The following is a 25,196-nucleotide window of genomic DNA, read 5'->3' on the forward strand; positions in this document are numbered from 1 at the left end:
ACCAGGAATGACCCCCCTATTCTTCAAATAATGTCATGGAATCGTTTATGCCCGCCTGAGAAAGCTGTACTTTATTGGGCGGCACGGTAGAACACTGGTTAGCACTGTTGCTTCACAGTGCTTGGGTCACTGTCTGTGCAGAGTTTGCACGTTCTCCCCGTGTCTGCGTGGGTTTCCTGCGGCTGCTCCGGTTTCCTCCCACAAGTCTTGAAAGACATGCTTGTTAGGTGAATTGGACATTCTGAATTCTCCCTCTGTGTACCCGAACAGGCGCCGGAGTGTGGCGACTAGGGGATTTTCACAGTAACTTCATTGCAGTGTTAATGTAAGCCTACTTTTGACAATAATAAAGATTATTATAATAATGTCCCATCTGAAAGGTAGACCGACAAAGTCCTAAAGTGGGGCTTGAAACCACAACCTTCTGACTCAGAAACAAGCATGTTACACACCGAGTCGCAACTTTGACAGAAAATAGCTAAATAGGTTGGAAGATGAAGATACCACATCAGTTCCGGTTTCTGAACTTTTTTGGTTTTAATGTTTTGAGATCATTACAATCCAATCTCAAGCTCCATCACTCAGCATTATTGTTGAGCAAAGTAGAACTAGGATAAAGATGTGTCATTAAACTGAACAGGAAAAAAAAGGCTTTTATCACTTATTCTCCCCCGAAACACATTATCAAGCAGTGATTTGGCACTAAATAACCAATGTGAAAAAATGGAAATGAACTGTACAAACAAGGCAAGATAAAGTGATCTTTTTCCCCCAAACAAGCAGATTTAGTAAATATGGAAATACAAGCTCATAAAGTTTTTTTTTTTTTTAAAATCAGAATTTACAGAAGCAGCTGTCTCCGAAAAGGCAATTCATGCACAGCTTACAAATTATTTTTAAGATCAGGTCAATAGCAATTCATTTGTAATATGTTGAGTATTGCAGTAACTCATTGGAAGCTCCTTAAGGATTGATTGAACATACTTGAGTAAAAAAGGATGTAGTAAATTACAATATCGCAACTTTGTTTGTCAAAGCGTTTCACCCCTAAAAGGGTTTTGTTCCACTAAATAAGGACAGTCATTTCAGGCACTTCAACAAATCTTAGCAACACCAACAGGAAGGTTGATCCTCTGCATTTTTAATGATATGATGGCATTTAAGATGAAATAAGCTTGTGGTATAATCTTCAGATTGTTTTCATGTTATTACTGCCAAGAAGGGTTTTGTCACCTGTTTTCATGCAGCACTCGCTTTTAACCTTGAAATTCTTCTCCTGGGAAGTAACTAGCCTATTAACAATGTTACAACTGGGGAGGACACATGTCCCTTCCCACTCATCGATTGATCACAACAGGGTTTTTTTTGTAATTTACAAGGATGAAGGTATTAATTCATGACTGTACAGAACCATTTATGTGCTGATTGAAAATACCTCAGTCTAAAACATTTTGAATTAAAACACAAAAGGGTTCATTTTTATTGAGATATAAACCAACCCAGGTAAATATATTTAAAAAGGTAAACCCATTGCCGTGTCCTTCACAACATACACACTGGGTGTTGTATTAAAAGACATTTCAAAAATAGTTTTCTGGGCGCATAATGATCTTGCCATAATGATCTCAGATGGAAATTGATGAGGTCATGTCTGGACAGATTGTGGCTATTGTTTTATGGCCGAGGTGATGAGATTTCTGGTGTGGCATGCCGTCCGGATTCTCCATTTCACCACCTGGTCAATGGGGTTTCTCATTGTGGGGCAGCCCCAGGCTGTCCGGAAACTCCCGGGCTGCCAGCAAAATGGAGAATGCTGACGGCGGAGAATAGAGCCCTACATTCTCTTGCTGGAGTAGAATCACCCCTGGTCTGTCCTGGCACTAGAAGCGGCGGCCAGGAGTGACTCACTCTCCTGTGCCATGCAAATTTATGCATGGTGGAGAGCTTCCGGGATTCAGTTCTGAATCCTGCTATCGGGCCACCATTTTGAGCCTCCCACAATGTAAATCCTGTCCCCTCTCCCAACAAGTAGGGGCATATTCCCTCCCCCACCACAACAGGAATTGCCGGGCCCCCTCCACAGAATGCACATACGAGGGTGACCCGACCCCCGCACAATCCCCCACCAGATCACTATCAGAGATCCTGCCATTAGACCCCATATCAGAGTTCCCCCATATCAGAGACCCCCATTACAGAGGGCCCCCATTGGAGGGCCGCCACATATCCGAGACCTCCTATCAGAGACCCCCATATCAGTGACTCCCCATATCAAAGACCCTCCGTCAGAGTTATGATTGACAGGTCATCACAACATCAAATGCAGGTATGTGCTTTCTCCTGAGAAAGAGGAAGTGAAAGCACTTATCACCTAAATGGTTGTATGTTCACAGCAGGGTACTGAAGATACAGTCGAGCATGAATCATATAATTTACAGTGCAGAAGGAGGCCATCTGGCCCATCGAGTCTGCACTGGCCCTTGGAAAGAGCACCCCACTTAAGCCCACACATCCCTATCCCTGTAACCCAGTAATCCCACCTAACCATTTTGGACACGAAGGGCAATTTATCATGGCCAATCCACCTAACCTACACATCTTTGGACTGTGGGAGGAAACCGGAGCACCCGGAGGAAACTCACGCAGACACGGGGGGGAATGTGCAGATTCCGCAGAGACAGTGACCCAAGCGGGTATAGAACCTGGGACCCTGGGGCTGTGAAGCGACTGTGCTAACCACTATGCTACCGTGAAGGGAGATTACAATAAATAATCCAGGTACCTGGCTGACTGGAAGCTATTACTCTTCTGTTTGAAAATGAATAGAAGCCTCCCAGATCAAAGGGTAAGAGGGGGTTTAAAGACTTGTGTTGTGTTTTGGCTTTCTATGAAGTAACAGCTGCTGATACCTACCTAAGGGACAGGTAAGTAAAAAGGCAGTGATGTTTTCACTGTTTCTGCCTGGACTGCTCTTTAGCTTCCAGGCAGGAGTGACTGAATGGGGGATCTCTGATATGGTGAAGACTCTGATATCGGGGAGGGGGAGGGGGGGGGTCTCTGATATGGTGGGGGTCTCTGATATGGGGGTGGTCTCTGATATAGGGGGGTCTAATGGGGGTTGGAGTGAATAGGATTTGCATTGTTGGGCGGGGGGGGGGGGAAACCCTCCAATGGATCGTGGGGGCTCCTACGTTACACACCTACCCCCTTGACCCACCGCAGGGTCCAGTGCATCAGGGCCACGCTTAGAAATACCTGCACCAATCCACGCCCATGTGAATCCCGACAGAGGGCTGTAGCATCATGAAGGCATGGAGAATCGGGGCTTCCAGCCAGTTAATCGGATGAAAATGGGTTCAAATGACCCTTCTGCATCCTCCCACCAGCAAGGGGTGTGTGGTTCTTTGCCACCGCTGGCGGGGGACTGGAGCATTGGAACGGTGCCGACCCCATTCTTTGCTCAACACGATTCTCTGCCACATCGGGAACCTTGATACTGGCAGCAGTCATGATGTGGAGACCTGGTGTTGTAAGACTTATTACTGGCAGCAGTCAGCAGAGAATCGACTCCTCTGTCTCTACCTGAAAGGGTAGCTTTATAGAAATGCAAATGTGTTATGGGCCAGGGTTTAGCGAACCCCAAAGTGTATCATGGAGTTCACCTGACCCACAGATTGTGGTATGGGGAGCACACGGCCAACTCGACAGCTGTGGTACAGCAGAAATTAAAAGGGTTTTTTTTTAAAGCAAAACAATGTTTATTCTCTGAACTCAAGTTAACCTTTTTAAAACATACAGTGAACATCTTAGCAACCATTAATTCAAATACAACCCCAAAGAATACAACACTAAGTAATCCTTAAGCTGTTTTTTTAACATCCATAAGACTTAAAAAAGAAATGTTAACAGAAGCACATCAGGTTAAAGTCACTACTGAGGGCAGTTATTAGTTTTAAATCACCAAAGGATCGATTTACAGTTTTTAGATTACAGCGAGAAAGACTAATACCCCTTCTGGCTGTGACTGCAGCTATCCAGCTCTGAAAACGAAACTAAAACACACCCTGCAGCAAACAGCCCAAAAAAAAAGTAAAAAGCTGACAGACAGCCCAGCTCCACCCGCTCTCTGCCATTACTGCAGTAGTAAATACTCATTTCTTAAAGGTACTCTCACTACAGATATTTATACACACACCCATTTATAAACACCCATTTCTTAAAGGTACTCTCACATGACAAATGGTAAGAGCCAGTAAGGTTTCGGTTCACCTTTTGAAAGAGTCCTTGACAACAGCCGATGTGAAATTCCATAGCAAGTTGTCTGAACTGTAATTCCCATTGGAAATTCCCTGAAACTGGCCAACTTGTAATACTAGACATGCGGTAGCCATCTCAAGCATGCCAAACGTCCTTTTAAAAAAGTGCAATACATATCTGACTAGTCGATGGAATTAAAGATTAATATCACACACATACTCATCACATCATTGCGAAAAACAGTTGTACCTAAATTCAAAAAACAACACCCCTGATATTTATAATATACTTTCATACTGAAATGAAAACATAACCTAATCTGCAATATATTAGCGAAAATTGGTGGAGAAAGTCCACTGTTGGTTTACAGCTTTATCAGTGCATCAACACAACTGCCAGTTCAAGGATATGCTCCAGTCTTACACTGAACTGTTCATTATGGGCATTCTTGGTTCTTTCATTTTGTTTCTTGTCCTAAAAGTCGAACAATAACTTGCATTAAAAATAAACAAGATAGAAAAGTGCACATTTAGTGTTTTTATTTTAATTGGAATTATCAACTACGCGCTGAATGTTCTGGACTGTATTTTGCCTTTTTTTTTTTTTAAAAAGAAGAGTACCTAATTATTTTTTTCCAATGAAGGGGCAATTTAGCGTGGCCAATCCACCTAGCTTGCACATCTTTGGGTTGTGGGGGTGAAACCCACGCAGACATGGGGAAAATGTACAGAATCCACACGGACAGTGACCCAGGGCCGGGATTGAACCCAGGACCACAGATTTTCTCATTTATGTTGAATGCAAATTATTATCAATCCTTTGGGACAAGAAACAAAAGTAAATTATCAAAAATAACTATAATGGACAGCTCAGCACTACAGTTGAGAGCATCCTTGAAGTAGATTGCACAGTCTAATTACAAATCTGCAATTCCCACCACCTCGAAATGTTCACTTATTTACTATTTTCCAGATCTAACACCAAGAGACAAATCAATGAATTTTAGCTCAGCATATAATTTACATATTATGTAAATTTACATTTAAGGTAAAATAATCATAAGCTAAATTTACATGGAATGTAGAATAATCCTGTTGATCAATAACTAATGTAAATGAAATATAACAGCTAGACATAGATCAGCAGTATTATTTTAATACATTTGTTTTCATAAATTTGTTATTTCCTGTTGACTTATAGGTTGCAATTCATTTTTTAACAGATAGAAAATCAGTTACAAATAACAGGTCAGGACAGATTAGAATTATTAGCTACTCTCCTAATCAATCATTCTCCGAGCCATGTTTACACGGGTTAACATAAAATTTCACCATTTCTTTTAAAACAACGCAAATCTGGATGTGTTCAAATGTCCTTTCAAAACGTTCAAACAGACACAGCTTTAATAAGCTCAGCTAGAAATCATAACGCTAATATTTATGTTCAAATAAAATAAATGATGCAGTAATAACCAATTTCATTTCATTTCTAGGACATCCAGAATTGACCTTTAAAAGAATAACAAAGGTGTAAAACAGACATCGAATTGCTAAAATGTACTTACTCCCATCAGGGGGTTTGCAGTGTTCCTTCAAGCTATATGGAAGTAGGAAATGTAACATCTTCCCCCCCCCCTCAAAGTTACAAAGTGAAAATAATTTTCTCCAAGAATGAGCTTTGGTAACAGCTAAAAGAAAATTCATTAAGTCAAAAAATTTAGCAATTTACATTAACATTATATAGAAATACCCATGGCTGGCCTCAGGGTCTCACATTTAGAGACAATCATGGCATTGCACTATGCTTTAAAAATGTTGACTGTGCCCCCTCCTTCACGCAAAAGTACACTTGGATACGCTTTGCTGTACAAGGATTCAGACTGAATGTGGACTTTATTCTTCACTAAGTGTGTCTGCAGGTGTTTGACTGGTGACTATCCTGAACTTCAGGTTACAAAACCAATGTTGGCTATTAATGAAGGACCTTCGCCCTTAATTACAAATCACAGACAATTGTTTTATCTGATTTTAATATTATACATGAACATTTTATTTTTCCGATAACTGGCAATGAATGTCTAAAATAATATTTCAGTAAAATCTCGATCTTTTGTGTCGAGCGATTTTCTGAAACTTTCCATTCATCATTTTTGATAACATGAGCAGCCCCAGGTGTCCATCGAGATTTACTTTTCATATCTAAATGAGAACCACCATTTTGCTTTTCTTCTTTTACTGTTCTGCAATCTACAGGAAAATACATCTCTTCTAAATTATACAGCAAGACCCATCCAAAAGGGCCATTCCGAAGAGCTCAGTAGACATGGACAGAATTTTCCAGCCTCAGCTGCTGGCAGGTCTTCCAGTCCCATCAAAGGCAATGGATAGCCCACCACATGTTCCAGGCCCTCTCTCGCTACACCAGGGCTGATATTTCCACCCATGGATATGAATTCTACCAACAGTTTCTTCTGCATCAACTTTTCTACCAATAGCAGACAAGGCATTTCCGATTGCTTCATTGAGAAGCTCGCTAAAGCAATGATTTAGAACATAGAACATAGAACAATACAGCGCAGTACAGGCCCTTCGGCCCACGATGTTGCACCGAAACAAAAGCCATCTAACCTACACTATGCCATTATCATCCATATGTTTATCCAATAAACTTTTAAATGCCCTCAATGTTGGCGAGTTCACTACTGTAGCAGGTAGGGCATTCCACGGCCTCACTACTCTTTGCGTAAAGAACCTACCTCTGACCTCTGTCCTATATCTATTACCCCTCAGTTTAAAGTTATGTCCCCTCGTGCCAGCCATATCCATCCGCGGGAGAAGGCTCTCACTGTCCACCCTATCCAACCCCCTGATCATTTTGTATGCCTCTATTAAGTCTCCTCTTAACCTTCTTCTCTCCAACGAAAACAACCTCAAGTCCATCAGCCTTTCCTCATAAGATTTTCCCTCCATACCAGGCAACATCCTGGTAAATCTCCTCTACACCCGCTCCAAAGCCTCCACGTCCTTCCTATAATGCGGTGACCAGAACTGTACGCAATACTCCAAATGCGGCCGTACCAGAGTTCTGTACAGCTGCAACATGACCTCCCGACTCCGGAACTCAATCCCTCTACCAATAAAGGCCAACACTCCATAGGCCTTCTTCACAACCCTATCAACCTGGGTGGCAACTTTCAGGGATCTATGTACATGGACACCTAGATCCCTCTGCTCATCCACACTTTCAAGAACTTTACCATTAGCCAAATATTCCGCATTCCTGTTATTCCTTCCAAAGTGAATCACCTCACACTTCTCTACATTAAACTCCATTTGCCACCTCTCAGCCCAGCTCTGCAGCTTATCTATATCCCTCTGTAACCTGCTACATCCTTCCACACTATCGACAACACCACCGACTTTAGTATCGTCTGCAAATTTACTCACCCACCCTTCTGCGCCTTCCTCTAGGTCATTGATAAAAATGACAAACAGCAACGGCCCCAGAACAGATCCTTGTGGTACTCCACTTGTGACTGTACTCCATTCTGAACATTTCCCATCAACCACCACCCTCTGTCTTCTTTCAGCTAGCCAATTTCTGATCCACATCTCTAAATCACCCTCAATCCCCAGCCTCCGTATTTTCTGCAAGAGCCTACCGTGGGGAACCTTATCAAACGCTTTGCTGAAATCCATATACACCACATCAACTGCTCTACCCTCATCTACCTGTTCAGTCACCTTCTCAAAGAACTCAATAAGGTTTGTGAGGCATGACCTATCCTTCACAAAGCCATGCTGACTATCCCTGATCATATTATTCCTATCTAGATGATTATAAATCTTGTCTCTTAGAATCCCCTCCAAGACTTTACCCACTACAGACGTGAGGCTCACCGGTCTATAGTTGCCGGGGTTGTCTCTGCTCCCCTTTTTGAACAAAGGGACCACATTTGCTGTCCTCCAGTCCTCTGGCACTATTCCTGTAGCCAATGATGACATAAAAATCAAAGCCAAAGGTCCAGCAATCTCTTCCCTGGCCTCCCAGAGAATCCTAGGATAAATCCCATCAGGTCCCGGGGACTTATCTATTTTCAGCCTGTCCAGAATTGCCAACACCTCTTCCCTACGTACCTCAATGCCATCTATCCGATTAGCCTGGGGCTCAGCATTCTCCTCCACAACATTATCTTTTTCCTGAGTGAATACTGATGAAAAATATTCATTTAGTATCTCGCCTATCTCTTCAGACTCCACACACAATTTCCCATCCCTGTCCTTGACTGGTCCTACTCTTTCCCTAGTCATTCGCTTATTCCTGACATACCTATAGAAAGCTTTTGGGTTTTCCTTGATCCTTCCTGCCAAATACTTCTCATGTCCCCTCCTTGCTCGTCTTAGCTCTCTCTTTAGATCCTTCCTCGCTACCTTGTAACTATCCATTGCCCCAACTGAAACTTCACACCTCATCTTCACATAGGCCTCCTTCTTCCTCTTATTTGGATGGTTTGTTCAGTTCAAACATAAACTGAGAAATGCCATCATCTCTTTGCCTCTTTTGGTTAAATGTGGACCAGGGTGGCAGGGTGGCACAGTGGTTGGTGCTGCTGCCTTGTGGTACCGGGGACCTAGGTTCAGTCCCAGCCCAGGTCGCTGTCCGTGTGGGGTTTGCACATTCTCCCCGTCTCTGCGTGCGTCTTGTCCCCTCAACCCTCGAGGCTATGTAGGGTGGGTGGATTGGCCACACTCAATTGCCCCTTAATTGAAAGAAAAAGGAATTGGGTAGTCTAAATTTATTTATTTTTAAATGTGGACCATCCAGCAACAGCTTCGGGCTGACAAGTGTTTGGGCCACATGGAGAAGGGCCTTGCACATTTTGGTCAGGATTTTCCAGTCGTTTCCACCAGCGGGGACATCTGGTCCCACTGACGGCAAACCCACATCACAGATCCCACTGCTGACCAATGGCCACAAACCCCCACCAGATCCCACTGCTGGCCAATGGCCACAAACCCCCACCAGATCCCACTGCTGGCCAATGGCCACAAACCCCCACCAGATCCCACTGCTGACCAATGGCCACAAACCCCCACCAGATCCCACTGCTGACCAATGGCCACAAACCCCCACCAGATCCCACTGCTGACCAATGGCCACAAACCCCCACCAGATCCCACTGCTGGCCAATGGCCACAAACCCCCACCAGATCCCACTGCTGACCAATGGCCACAAACCCCCACCAGATCCCACTGCTGACCAATGGCCACAAACCCCCACCAGATCCCACTGCTGGCCAATGGCCACAAACCCCCACCAGATCCCACTGCTGACCAATGGCCACAAACACCCACCAGATCCCACTGCTGACCAATGGCCACAAACCCCCACCACAGATCCCACTGCTGACCAATGGCCACAAACCCCCACCAGATCCCACTGCTGACCAATGGCCACAAACCCCCACCAGATCCCACTGCTGACCAATGGCCACAAACCCCCACCACAGATCCCACTGCTGACCAATGGCCACAAACCCCCACCAGATCCCACTGCTGACCAATGGCCACAAACCCCCCCCAGATCCCACTGCTGACCAATGGCCACAAACCCCCACCAGATCCCACTGCTGACCAATGGCCACAAACCCCCACCACAGATCCCACTGCTGACCAATGGCCACAAACCCCCACCAGATTCCACTGCTGACCAATGGCCACAAACCCACACCAGATCCCACTGCTGACCAATGGCCACAAACCCCCACCACAGATCCCACTGCTGACCAATGGCCACAAACCCACACCACGGATCCCACTGCTGACCAATGGCCACAAACCCCCACCAGATCCCACTGCTGGCCAATGGCCACAAACCCACACCACGGATCCCACTGCTGACCAATGGCCACAAACCCCCACCAGATCCCACTGCTGACCAATGGCCACAAACCCCCACCAGATCCCACTGCTGGCCAATGGCCACAAACCCACACCACGGATCCCACTGCTGACCAATGGCCACAAACCCACACCACGGATCCCACTGCTGACCAATGGCCACAAACCCCCACCAGATCCCACTGCTGACCAATGGCCACAAACCCACACCACGGATCCCACTGCTGACCAATGGCCACAAACCCCCACCAGATCCCACTGCTGACCAATGGCCACAAACCCCCACCAGATCCCACTGCTGACCAATGACCACAAAACATGTGGCGGAAGGCACAGCAAACCCGCCCTTTGTCTTTGTGCTGGACAGGTGTCATCAGCTCCTTCATCAAGGTGTATGTTGCAGGTGCCAGGTGAAAAGGAGAAGCATTCTCTCTTCGGCATCTACTGCGGATTCATTAGTGTCACAATCAAAATGAAGTCTTCCTGCCTAATCATTTTACCTCGTTCAATATTCCAGCATTTTCACAATTGATACCGGATTTTAAAATGTGACAACGTAGACCACTAACTAACTAAGATGTCCAATATTAAATCTTAACTTACCCTGATCACCGCTGTGATATTCAAATAAACACTCAAATCAGTGGGATAATAACTCATGTTCAGAACCCGGCCTATCTTAAATGCTAGGGTATCCAAATCTCAGAAGGGAAGATGTAAAGACCAGTGAATAATGTTCCAGTCACGTTGTGATGATTTTAAACAAAAATAAATGTTTACTCAACAGTGAAACGCACAAGGACAATTAAAAGCACACACAACTTTCTTAATGGCTATACACAATACCGTCAACTTTTTAAAAAATGTGTTTTATCCCAAACTTATATAAAAAGTTACAAAACATAAACACTTCGGAAAGCGAACTCCCCAACACGCAACCATACAGTTTGTACAAATTTTTCCCCTCCCTCCCTCCGCCCCCCCCCCCCCCCCCCCCCCCACCCCCCGCCGACAAATACCTCCTCAAAAACAGCCATGAACATCCCCCACCCCACCTCAAAACCCTCCGCTGAACCCTTTTGACCTTTTCCAGCCGAAGAAAGATGTACAGGTCACCCAGCCAGGCCGCTACCCCCAGTGGCGATGCTGACTGCCACTCCAATAAAATTCTTCACCGGGCAATCAGAGAGGCGAAGGCCACAACATCGGCCTTCCTCCCCTCCACAGCTCAGGCTTCTCCGATATCCCAAATATCGCCACCAAAGGGTCCGGCTCAATCTCCTCCCCCACTATCCTTGTTTGCGCTGCGAACACTCGCGCCCAGAATCTCTCCAGCTTTTCGCAGCCCCAGAACATATGAACATGATTCACTGGTCCCCGGCCACACATCTACCTTCAGCTCCAGGACACAATTGAAATCTCCTCCCATAATCAACTGGTGCACGGCCAGGTCCGGGATCACTGCCAGCATCCCCCTCATAAAACTTACATTGTCCCAATTCGGTGTATCCACATTCACCAATACCACCGGCATCCCCACTCACCATCACATATCTCCACCCAGATCCCTCACTTCCTTTGCGCTTACAAACCCCGTTTTCTTCCTCATCAAAAATCAAAATGGTCCCCCCCGCCCCGCGACTTTGAATCAAACCCAGAGTGGAAAACCTGTCTCACCCATCCCTTTCTTAGCCTAACCTGGTCCTTCGTGCGGAGGTGCGTCTCCTGCAGAAAGACCAACTCCGCTTTTAAACTTCTGAGGTGCGCAAAGACCCAGGATCTTTTCACCAGTCCATTGAACCCTCACACATTCCACATTATCAGCCTTACCGGGGGCTTACGCCTCATTCCCCTCTACCATCCACCATCCTCACCTTTTGGCTCTACCCCAGTTAATTTCAATCTGTGTCTGGCCCATCCAAGATGACCCCTTTCTCCGCCCCTGACCATGTTTCTTCTCCAACGCGTCGCATCTCCCTCCCTGCCCCCCTCCCCCACCTCCTCCCCATTCCTACGGCCACCTCTCTTGGCCTCCGCCCCCACCTCACTTCTTTCATCAGCATTACCTGCTCCCCCTATCGACCTCCCACCCTCGCCTCTCTGTTCTGTGGAGAAGGCTCCCCATGGACCGCACCCCCACCCACCCAAACAAAGACTCATCTCGAACCACAGGTCACCTCCCCCAAAGGCAAACACGAAGGAAAAACACAGCCCCAGGCACAGCAGGAGGGGGGGGAGGAGGGCCAGCCGTCTCCTTACAAACGTTTCACCCCTGCTACCCTTCGTCAACCCAACAGAAAAAAAAAAGAAAACCCCTCCACTTCAGAGGGAAAGAAACAGCCCCCCCCCCCCCTCCTCCCTCAACCCCCACTCTACTATATTCTGCATTATTCCAGAGTGCCAGCATCTCCATCTCCCAAAATTATTCAGTTCTCCCCCAGTTTATGCTCCTTGATAAAGTCATTAGCCGCTTCTGGGGTCTCAAAATAGTATTCCGAGCCTTCATCAGCCACCCATAGTTTTGCCGGGTAGAGCACCCCAAACCTGATCTGTCGTGGAAACAGCACCACCTTGGCCCTGTTGAACCCCGCACGCCATTTTGCCAGTTCAACTCCAATGTCCTGGTATATTCGGACCTTGTACTCCTCCCATTCACAGTTCCACTTCTCCCTGGCCCACTGCAGAATCTTCTCTTTCTCCATGAACCGTGCAGTCTGATGATCATCGCCTGCAGTGGCTCCCCCACTCTAGGCTTCTGCCTCAGAGACCTGTGCGCACTGTCCACCTCATACGGCCTTGTTCAGCAGCCCCTCTGCCACCAGCCCACCAGCAGCCTTGAAACGTACCTCGTGGCACTCACACCTTCCACTCCTTCAGGCAGGCCCACTATTCGCAGATTCTGCCTTCTCGACCTGCATTCCTGCTCATCCACCTTTGTTCTCAACTTCTTGCAAAGGTTTCCTAAGAGCTCCACCTCCGCCTCCAGTGCCACCACTCTATGGCTGTGTTCAGAGATCACCCTCTCAATCTCTCGGATCTGCCATCCCTGTGCCTCCAGACATTTTTCCACCCTCTCCATTGAGCCATTCAAGGTTGCCACAGCCCCTTTGATGGTCTTTGGGCGATCCTCCTGCATCAGTTCCTCTGCTGGCGGAACTCTTCCTCAATAAAGACCATCAACTGTTCCACCTGGGGCTTTCCAACTTGCACTGACTCTTCCCCCTCTGCCATCTTTCCTCTCGTTGCTGCGCCACAGGTCTCTTCCAACTCCTTGGCCAGGTCCTTCACCTTCTTCTTTCGGGTTTGGTAACCAGCAGACATGCCACTCCCGGGGGAACGGTTCCTCTGACCTTTCGTCATACTTTTCCATTGAAGTTACACCGATTCCGGGTAAAAAAAAGAGTTCTTTTCTATGCCTTCAAGCAGGAGCAGCCCTGTGTGCGACCACTCATACCATGGATGCCACCGGAAATCCACAACACCTTCAACTTGACATCATTCCAAAATCGCTCTAGTTTCCTAACCTCAGAGCTGAGCATCAACAAACAACATCCAATAGGTTTCAAAGCTATAAGCAAAATCCAGCAATAGTTACCAGACTTGGCACAGTGGGGTTGTTTCTGGCTTAGAATAAAATGGCGGCTCAAACAAGATTATCCTAGTTATTTGTTTTTTTGGAGTGAACACAACTTCCTGCTGTGAGTGGCTGTGAGCTTGGAACAGCTCGCTGTATAGGATGGATTCTACCACTGATATGCAGCTTTTTCTTTATATCTTTTCTTACCTGAACTACCTTTCTTAGAAGTCCCTCTTAATTAAATTTTTTACATGTGAAATTAACCTCATCATCCCTTTTGAACCTTTACAATTTTTGCATTAACTCCTGAAACTCTATGCCTTGTTAAATATTTGTTTGCAGTATTGCTAGGATATTGCGCATATCAAAGGCCCCAGTTCCTTCACCACAGCCAATCTGTCTTCCTGACCAATTTCCATTTCAAAATAGTTTGTTCTCTTTTAATCATAAAGCCACCAGAACACATTCCCAATTATTAGATTCCTTATTTCATTTTATCACAAATCTGAAAATGAAAATCGCCAATTGTCACAAGTAGGCTTCAAATGAAGTTACTGTGAAAAGCCCCTAGTCGCCACATTCCGGCACCTGTTCGGGGAGGCTGGTACGGGAATTGAACCGTGCTGCTGGCCTGCCTTGGTCTGCTTTCAAAGCCAGCGATTTAGCCCTGTGCTAACATCTTAACACTAACTGCATTGATTTTAGATCCTCTAGAATATCACATCACAAAATCACTAAGAAATACCAGAGAAGTGCAATTGCGTCACCATGAGCACTCCCAACAATGGGCCAGCTAGTGTTAACATTATTCAAACACCATCCCTCACCTACTACATTGTTCCATTCCTGGATGAAACACCAAGTGATGGTCATTTCAATATTTGAATGTGACAGTTTCAGAAATGTGTACAGACAGTGGCAGATCTGCCACTGATTGCAACTCACTACTCTTCACCCGAAGGAGAACTCAAGTCAAACCATGGGATTCAGCTGCCACAAGTTACAGAAAACCTTTTTAAAATCGAAGCGAAATACTAATGTTTAATTATCTTTAGCATGTAAGGTGGTGTGCAAATAGTAATTGACACTGCTGCATTATGGCAGCCCTATCTTAATGTTTTCCCAGTGTAGTGGGAAAAGGAAAAAACACCTGTAGCTTATCAAATTTTAAGTTACGATGAATTAACTGCTGATCAGGTATTCTAGCATTGCATTTCTACTCAAGTTATCGTTTTTAATAATCTTTGTTATTGTCACAAGTAGGCTTACATTAACACTGCAATGAAGTTACTGTGAAAAACCCCTAGTCGCCACACTCCAGCGCCTGTTCGGGTACACTGAGGGAGAATTCAGAATGTCCAATTCACCTAACAAGCATGTCGTTCAGGACTTGTGGGAGGAAACCGGAGCACCCGGAGGAAACCCACGCAGACACAGGGAGAACGTGCAGACTCTGCACAGACGGTGACCCAAGCCGGGAATCGGACCTGGGTCCCTGGCGCTGTGAAGCAACAGTGCCAATCACTGTGCTACCGTGCTGCCCTATCTTTATTGTGTTTTAATAACAGTTCCCTAACAGTCATAACAGTATATTCATAACAGTCCCCTAATTTTGCAAACTGATATATCCATGCCTGGACACCACAAAGTGCAATAGAGATGTCACTAGTCACTCTAATAGCCTCTACTGATGTATTTTTGGAGTTCATGTGTAATTAAGGCATCACAAACACTTGGACAAAATTCCTCCTTTTTCTCACATTTCAAATGTCATTTCCTCATTTCTCAAGATCAAACTCTCACATTCCGAAAGCTTTTATTAGTCTGCATAATTGGGTTACCTCTTTACAGAACCATTATTTACTTGTATCATTTTAAATCATCGCAACTGGTCTGTGGATAAGCATTTTAACGATCTTAATATTTTTCTTTGGGTAGGTCAAGTCATGAAAACAGAAAGAGAAATTAATTGAATAAAACTATTTGCATACACATTAGGAGCAGGTAGGCCACTCGGCCCCTCGACGTTGCTCTACCATTCAATAAGATCATGGCTGATCCGATTGTAGCTTCAACCCACATTCCTGCCTAACCCCTGTTATGGGTCAGGGTTTAGAGAACCCCAAAGTGTATCATGGAGTTCACCTGACCCACAATTTTTAATAGATTGTGGTATGGGGAGCACACGGCCCACTTCTACTCTACAGGTGTGGTACAGCAGAAAATTGACAAGTATTTCTTTAAAACAAAACAATGTTTATTCTGTGAACGCAAGTCAACCTTTTTAAAACAAAGTGAACATCTGAGCAACCATTAATTCAAATACAACCCCAAAGACTACAACACTAAGTAACCCTGTAAGCTGTCCTTTTAACATCCAAAAGACTTAACAACCTTCAAACAGGAGCACATTAGGCTTACATTCAATACTGAGACCTTTTACAATTCTGGGTTCATCAGATGATCCACCCGATGCCAGTGTATTTACATTGTGTACCTTGTGTTATCCTATTATGGATTTTCTTTTTCATGTACTAAATGATCTGTTTCAGCTGCACACAGAAAAATACTTTTCATTGTACCTCGGTACACGTGACAATAAACAAATCCAGATCCAGATCCATTTTCCTGATCGATAGGTACCTACTAATACATCACATAACTGATCATTATTCATGAATAAGCCTGGAGGGCAAGTGTCTGCAGATTATTAGACAGTGGGGGTCATTTCTGATCATTGAGATAATAATTTGATTTTCTCATTCCAGATCTTGTTCTGTTCTCATCCAAATCCACACTGGTACTTCCAATACTCACCACAGGAAGTTATCAGGAGTGGGAACTCTGGTCAGTTTCTCCTTTTTAAAAAAATATTCAGATTTTTCAATTTTATATCTAACAGTAAAGCAATAACAAACTCCCCCAAAACCCTCCCCCGCCCTCCCAAAGTGACCCCCAACAGAAAGCCGCACCCACATAACTCCCTCCCCTCGTCGCCCCTCTCCCTAACGGCGACTCGCTCTTTCTCCGGTAGAATCCCTCAATTGCCCCCCTCACAGTGTACTTAACTTTCTCGAGATATAAAAACTCTGAGATCCCCCAGTCACACTGAGGCACAGAGTGGAGAAGCTGACCTCCCCCTTAGCAGCACCCACCTTCGAGCAATCAGTGAGGCGAAGGCCAGAACATCCGCCCCTACCCCTGTCTGCTGCTCCCGCAGTTCTGACACCTGAAATATGGCCCCGAAAGGACAGGGCTTCAGTTCAATTTGTAGAATCGCCGACATAGTGCCGAAGGAGACCCTGAACCTCGCGATCTTAGGACATGGCCACAACATATGCACATGATTTGCAGGGCCCCTTCCACACCGTACACACTCAATCTCCACTCCCAGAAAAAACCTACTCATCCTGGATTTGGTCAAATGGGCCCTATGCACTACCTTCAGCTATATCAACCCTAATCTCGCACATGAAGATGTTGTATTCACCCTCCACAGAGCTTCGCACCATAATCCCTCTTCCAATCCCAACCCCAACTCCTCCTCCCACTTGGCCTTATCCCCCTCCACGACACTACATCCTCCACCATAATCCTACCCTAAATCCCCGAGTTTCCCCTCCTCCATCCCAGCCAGTGACAGAACCCTCTGGAACAGCAAGGACGACAGTACTGCAAGGCATATTGGAAAGATCTTCCTGGCGAAATTGCAAACCTGTAGGTACCAAAATGTATCGCCCTGTGAAAGCCCAAATCATTCCGACAATTCGCCCAGGCTCAAAAATCGCCCCCCCAAAAACAAATCCCGCATCCCTTCCACCACCTTTTCGTCCCATCCCCTAAACCTGGCACCCAGCCTCGCCGTCTGAAACAGGTGATTGGCACAACTTGGCACCAGCTTCAATATCGCCCCCAACTTAAAGTGCTGCCGAAATTGTTTCCACATCTTCAGTGTAGAGACCACCAAATGGATTGCAAAATATTTCCCTGGAGAAAACGCAGCGTGGCCGTCACAAAGGCCCTTAACCCTAACCCCCTGTCTGACCCTGACTCCATCCGCACCCAAACAACCCCAGGATCCCCACACCACCCAGCACCTTCTCCGCATTCACTGTCCAGTAACAATATATCAAGTTCAGCAACGCCAAGACTCCTGGCTGCCGATCCCACTGAAGGACTGTCCACTGGATCCTAACCACTTTACCCAGCCAAATAAAAGACAAAATCAACCTCTCAACTCCCCCAAAGGAAGGTTTGGGCAGAAAAACCAGCAAACACTGAAACAGAAAAAAGGAACAGTGGTAAAACGCTCATCTTCACTGATTGAATTCTGCCTGCCAAGGACAGAGGGAGACCACCCCACTTCTGTAAATTGGCCTCAACCGTACCCCCAAAATTCAACTTATGAAGCTGGGTCCAATCCTTAGCCACCTGCTCAACCAAGTACCTAAAATGAGAGCCCGTTAAATGGAATGGTAGCCCCCAAATTAAACCCCCTCCCTATTGGAGTGACCGGAAAACACACAATCTTCCCCCAGTTCAGTTTATACTGTGAAAACGCCCCAAAACGTTTCAGCAGCACCATGCTATCACCATAATGGGAATCAGATCCATCACGTACAAAGGATCATCAGTGTACACGGATACCCGATGTTCCACCACGCTCCCCTCATTATCTCCCTCTACTTATCTGAAGCCCTCAGGGCAATTGCCAAAGGCTCAATTGGCAATGCAAACAAGAGGGTGGGCCTAGGGCACCCTGCCTCATAATTTCTCCTTCTGTGGCCAAGAATGATGAGTTAAATTGTGGACACCCTTCACTGACATTTGTATAATCCCAGCCGCGATCACGTAACTTACATGAGAGGATTGTGTCCACAAATATCCTACTGTAATGGTGATGTCATGCTCATAAAGCTAAACACTAAAGTGTCCATTTCTCAATTAAAGTAAAGAAGACAGCAACATTATTAAATATTAAGACTATTCCTTCACAAGAAGGAACCTTGAAAATCAGGTGACTTCCTCTGCACTTTCTGGACAGACAGAGACAATACGTCTGTAAAGTTAATTAAAATGCAAATTACCTTCCCAGTTGCTAATCTTCTACCCCTAGTCATTTCAATGGAAGAGCTTTCAAACGGCATTGGTCCCATGAAAATGGGATTCCAAATAAAATAAGTGAGATGGTCGTAGCTGGAATGTCTAATGGGATATTAAACATTTCTCCATTGTGTGTCAAATATATTGGCTCCAGCGCACTAGGTGGGCAATGGAGTACATTGATACTCTCATCACATGACTGAAACCAGCCAGAGAGGGATCCAGTACCTCATTAATTCACATGAGAGCCCAGCAAGGCAGTGAGGTACCAGTACCTCAGAGGGAAAGTCACACCCAGCTAAAATAACAAGTCTCGTCCTACAGAGACAGTAATCTCAGGCAGTAAAAAGGAGGTTGGTTTAGCTACAAGATGCTATCTCCTCACTGCCGAGGCTTGACCACAATTTCAATTGAAAAAACAGACCGCACCCCCCTGCACCCGTACCCCACCCACCCACCTTCATTTGTCTTTAAAGAACCAGGAGAGAATCCGTCAGGGCTGCAATGTTTACAACCATCATCTTAAAGACTGTAAACAAGATTCCTGTTTATTGTCTGTTAGTAATCTAAGTACAAGCTACATCTCTGATAATCATCTTGTCTTGTTCATGCGTTTGTGTGTGCCTGTTTGGAGGGGATAGGTGTTTGTTGCATTTATATTTTGAGTATTGTGAAAATAAACATGTATCCTTTATTTTGATTTAAACATGCAAGAAAGCATGTTAGTGCCTTTTCTTTGAGTGTCGCAACACTCAAATGGTTAAAACACTCTTAAGAAATACATCTTGCTGTGGTTAGCCAAGAGGTGAGAGAAGGGGTAGAAATGCCCCACACCTCTCCCACCAATAACACTGACCTCCACAGTCCATGTACTTACGGAATAAATTCACTCCAGCCACCCATCAGGGAAATTTATATTCATTGTTTAACTATTTATAACATGGCTCCCTTTTGTATCACAGATATTTTCGAGATGGTGGTTGAAGTGAGAAAAACATTAAAACAGTTTAGTCACAAGTCTTAACTAATGCCAGCCCTTTGATAAACTGTCATGAGCTTGGTAAATGATAAAAAGACTGACAATGCGACTACCTCTGTAACAACTCTGTCAATGGTTTGAAGAATAGTAAAAGCTGCAGCTATGCTTACAATCTGACATGTTATTGTCTTTGAAACTGAGAGAGCCTGATTGATCTGTCAGGCTGCAGGACCAAGGACAGTTCCACTGACATCACCAGGGTAGACAGGAAGCATGTCCTGGCTGAATCAACCTCTGCATTTAACTACTGTCAACTAGCATGTAGAAAATGATCAGCAACATTTGGAGCCATCGTCTATGGTGAATATTTCACATTAATGGATTTGATAATGGTGCACTCCTGTTTAATCTGTAGAGAGGGAAAAAGCAAGATGTTGGACTCAGTGGTCAAAAGCAGAGTGGTAAAATGCTTTCAAATGTAAATAACAGATGAATTAGCAATCCTTTAAAAGAAATAACAAGTGTCCATTATCCATTATTAACCAAACAATGCTGGACTTGTAGTACCCAGTTTAAAACATGCACTTCTTTTAATACGAACCAGCCTGGGGTCTCTGAAGATATTTTAGCAGTGACATTTCTCAATGAAGAAAGAAATAATGGCTCAAATTGTTCAGAAACACATATCTTTACCAATAGGTTGAAATGTACAAGGAAACTATTTCCATTAATAAGTAGAAAATTACCCTTCCAACTCAATCGTGCAATAGAATAGTGTAATTATCACCACAATTATGCAGGTTCCCTTACTAATTGGTAGAAGCAATAGATGCTTTTACCTGCCATTAGTTTAAGCACCAGGCTTGCTAAACATTATTCTGCACAATAGCTAAAAAGCTGAGCGACACAACTAAGGACTTTCAAATGTGTTTCTTCCCTATTTATAGCAAGCCTTTAAGTACATCCTATTTCTGAAGTCAATTACTTGCAGAATTGTTTCAGATGGTAACTACAGATGCCCTTCAGTTTGCAGACAGTGATTCAACTAATGTAATTCCATTCAGAAGAAGCACATGTAATGATCCTAAACAAGAGACAGGTTGTCAGATGTTTATTAGTCTGCGAGGTACATCAATTTAATAAATTAACAGTTTACTGAGGCATAAAACATGAAAGTCCAAAATACAGAAAGGTTCTCTTCAATCCAGTCCACCTACTTAAGATCAATCCTATGGAATGAACTTCAGTAAAGCCTTTGACAAGGTGCCTCATGGAAGACTGGTACAAAAGGCGAAGTCACACGAGATCAAAGGTGATGGATACAGAACTGGCTTGGTCACAGAAGGCAGAAGGTAACAGTAGAAGGGTGTTTTTTTGAATGGAAGGTTCTGACCGATAATCAATTTGGAGGAAAATGTAGCTGGTCTGATTAGTAAGTTCGCGGATGACACCAAGGTTGGTGGAGTGGCAGAGAGTGTTGAGGATTGTCAGAGGATACAGCAGGACATAGATAGATTGGAGACTTGTGCAGAGAAATGGCAAATGGAGTTTAATCTGGACAAATGTGAGGTAATCCATTTTGGTAGGTCAAACATAGTGGGGAAATATACAGTAAATAGTTAAACCCTTAGGAATATAGAAAATCAGAGAGATCTGGGCATACAAGTCCACAGATCTTTGAAGTGGCAACACAAGTGGACAAGGTAGTCAAGAATGTCTGCTTTCATTGGACAGGACATCAAGTATAAAAACTGGCAAGTCATGCTACAGTTGTATAGAACGTTGGTAAGGCCGCACTTGGAGTTTTGCGCACAATTCTGGTCGCCACACTACCAGAAGGATGTGGAGGCTTTGGAGAGGGTACAGAGGAGGTTTACCAGGATGTTCACTGGTCTGGAGGGTGTTCGCTATGCGGAGAGGCTGAATAGACTCTGGCTGATTTCATTAGAACGTCAGAGGTTAAGATAGAGGTCTACAAGATTATGAGGGGCATGGATAGAGTGGATGGGGAGGCACTCTTTCTCAGGGTGGAGGGGTCAGTCACCAGGGGGCATAGGTTTAAGGTCCGTGGGGCAAAGTTTAGAGGAGATGAACGAGGCAGGTTTTTTACACAGAGGGTGGTGAGTGCCTGGAACGCGTTGCCAGGGGAGGTTGTGGAAGCAGATACATTGTTCTGTATTGTTCTTTGTTCTTCGGAACTGGTACTGTTGGTATTGTATCGATCTCTACTTCTGTCATCAGATGTAAATCGTAAGTTTCTAAATCCTCTTGCAGATGCTACAAATCTGACTCAGGTGTTAATGACAATTGTTTCTGATATTATAAAGAAATGACTAATATGGTCACTGGCTGGCTGGACCCCTAAATTAATCCAAGTAGGAAATAGCTGCTTTGACTGTCTGACTAACTCCAAGCCTCTCAGCAAAAGACATCTCTATCCATTCTTGCTTACTTACTTGATATGCACAGAACTCCCTCCCCAGTGGTTAACATTCAATTTTTAACAGTAACATGCATGAGTTTGCACTCCAAACATTAGTATGCACTAAGCAAACTTTACAAATATACTCATGAGGATCAAGCACTTTTGAATCCAGGTTTGACACTATACTGGAGTTATACTCCCAAGTATTTTTAACAAAATTGTTGACAATTGTTGGCCACTTTAGGGGCCGGTTTAGTTCAGGATGGCTGGATGACTGGGTCTAAAGGCAGAGTGACAGTGCGGGCTCAATCCTGTACCAGATGAGGTTATTCATGAAGGCCCCGCCTTCTCAACTTTGCCCCTCACCTGAGGTGTGGTGACCCTCAGGTTAAATCACCATCGCTCAGCTCTCAAAGGGTCTTCTGAGACAGTGGAGGCATTTTACATTTACATTGTTGACAAGTCTAATTCCCGGGGAAAAGGGGCTCATACTACATTGCTCCAGAATCAGTCAGCATCAGTTTATAGTGATTCAGTACTAGAGACTGCATCAAATCTAAAGCACTGAAAAAGGCCTCTTGGCCCAATTGATGTATGTTGGGTTTATGTTCCACATGAAGCCCCTCTCATTTTCCTTCACCTTAACACTGATCAACATATTCTCCCTCATAAATCTATCTAGCTTCCTCTTCAATGTCATTTAGTTAAATTTGAGCAGAAGGCACGATGACAATTGTGACAGAAATAGGTTGCAATAAAGAGATGAGAACACATCATTTACCACTTGTGTTTGAATGTCTCTTCCTGCGGTCACTGCGCACCCTTCAAATGATGGTCATTCTGATGCTCTCCATGCTGTTTTGCCTCCAGTTCAATCAAGGTCATCACCACAGGAATGTCTACATACAGGCCTATTGGGTGATACAGTTCTTGTGGGCACAACAGGCTACAAATATTATACACCCTCCTGGCTGATCAAGGCAGGAAAAGCACCTTTTTAAGATCCCAAAAGTCTCTTCAATGACAAACTCTGATAGAAGCATGTGCCTCATTGCGGTTCTCCTCAGCTGCTGTGCTTGTTACTCTTACAGGGTTCATTCCTTGTTGCAGAAAAGCAATCACAAGCCATCTATTCACATGATGATCGTGCCTGAAGAGCTCAGGGAAGGTAGAATTCCTAAAGACAAATGCATGGAAACAACATCGAGGAATTCTTTGTGTTAACGTGGAAGATTTTTGCACACTGTCTCACACAAAAAAGACAGTAAGGGGATGGTTGCTCTTTCTGGTTGAGAAGTTGAGTAGGTTTGCAACACAAATGCCATTTATTGTTCTTCAGGAAACCCAGCAGCCTAATAGAACTGGATGGTCATTGCCTGCTGCTATCTTAAGATGTCAAACTAAGTGAATTCCCCAGCTTCCCTAAAAGTTGCGACAATCATTTGGTAATATGTGCCGGCATGTCACCCTGACTGATACTGCAGAGATCTCCGTACGACTGCTTCAAATAACCTGGAGGTATAAAAGTGGTTGTAATCCCTGCAACCACAAATGGCCAAGGTGGCAGTGACACCAAGGAACAGGTGGTACGGATTCCCTGTTGCCTCTTTGGTAAAGTACACTTTTCTAACACATTGCTCCTCATTAAAGGTCTGCATAGGATCTGTGTGGTCTGTAAGTGCTTTGCAGGGATATTACCTCGAGGACATATCGGCATCATATGCTGCCTCATCATATTTCCTCCAACCACTCCTGCTGCTCCTCTATTAGAATGGCAAATTCACAGTGGATGGGAACAAAAAAGATAGCAGCAGTCTCAGTCTCTCAGGCTGCTCCTGCACTGTCCAGGTGAAAAACAAAATGCTCCAAAATCTCTTTCCTAGGTCCAATATTTTGTAGGCAAAATGTGTTCACTCATCCAACTCAATATATCATCACCTCCTCTTATCCCAGCTGTGACTAGCAAAGGGTAGTCTTTATGTATCTTATTCTGTTTCTGTGGTACATTGTGAGCATGATCTTCTGGATTTCAGTCGTCCCATGAGGTTGGTAAGCTTCATGGAGACTCGGTGAAAACCAAAACAAGCACTGGTTACTCGGCTGTACTGTTTTGGAATGGAACAATTATGGAAATGGCAATTGCCTTTATTTTCAGGTCTAAAAAAATCAGGTTATTGTGTGCCACAGAGAACAAAAACAAGTACATTCAAGCCTGTGTGTTTATTGCCAGTCAGTAGTTTTAGTAGCATTCCCCCACGAGCAGTTGATTTTCCCTTTCCCCAAAGAGTACAACAGTATTCCTTTCAAATTGCACAAAAGGGAAGGCAAAAAACTCGCAACAGCAATTTATGCTGAAAGAACATTTTAATGATAATTCTAGATTGCTCTTATGGGGACCAGACTCTATTAAAACCAGTGTATGCAAAAATCAGAGGAAATAGATCCATTCTAATGGATTAATACAGACACAAAGCATTTAATTTGTTAATAAGAAAGCATCTACACATCATTAGATCAGAGTTTTCCTGTAGTTTACCTTGTAATTTATCTTTTTACATGCTCTTTTATACGTATATCATGCACACAAGGATGCTTATGAGAATACACTAATTAAAAGTGGGCAACAGATTGAACTGTCCATACATCTTGATCTATGATATATTCATACTGGAAGGTCAACAAGGAATTAAAAGGGCAGTATATGCACCACACAAGGCAAGTTAGTCATAAATTTAACCAAAATTTACTTTAGGAATTACTGATTTAAATTTACCAGATTGTCATCATTATCAATCCAATTTTCTTCTCTAATTCATCGCCTCTTCTTTCTTTCTTCAGCTCCCACTTCTTTTTCCTACACTCCCAATCCAAATTAAATGTGGGACCAGAGTCTGATTCAGAACAGAATCATAAGTCATTTCGACTGAGGACGAGTCAGGAGACTAGCAAGATTG

General features: G+C 44.4%; 1 protein-coding gene across 1 annotated transcript in view; it reads right to left on the minus strand.

Moving 5' to 3' along the window:
* The window catches only part of shisa9a (shisa family member 9a), a 339,858-nt gene that overhangs the window by 294,987 nt on the left and 19,675 nt on the right, over positions 1 to 25,196 (minus strand). The gene's annotated exons all lie outside the window — the stretch shown is intronic.

This window comes from Scyliorhinus torazame, chromosome 17, assembly GCF_047496885.1.
Source record: "Scyliorhinus torazame isolate Kashiwa2021f chromosome 17, sScyTor2.1, whole genome shotgun sequence".
In the NCBI taxonomy this organism is placed as follows: domain Eukaryota; kingdom Metazoa; phylum Chordata; class Chondrichthyes; order Carcharhiniformes; family Scyliorhinidae; genus Scyliorhinus; species Scyliorhinus torazame.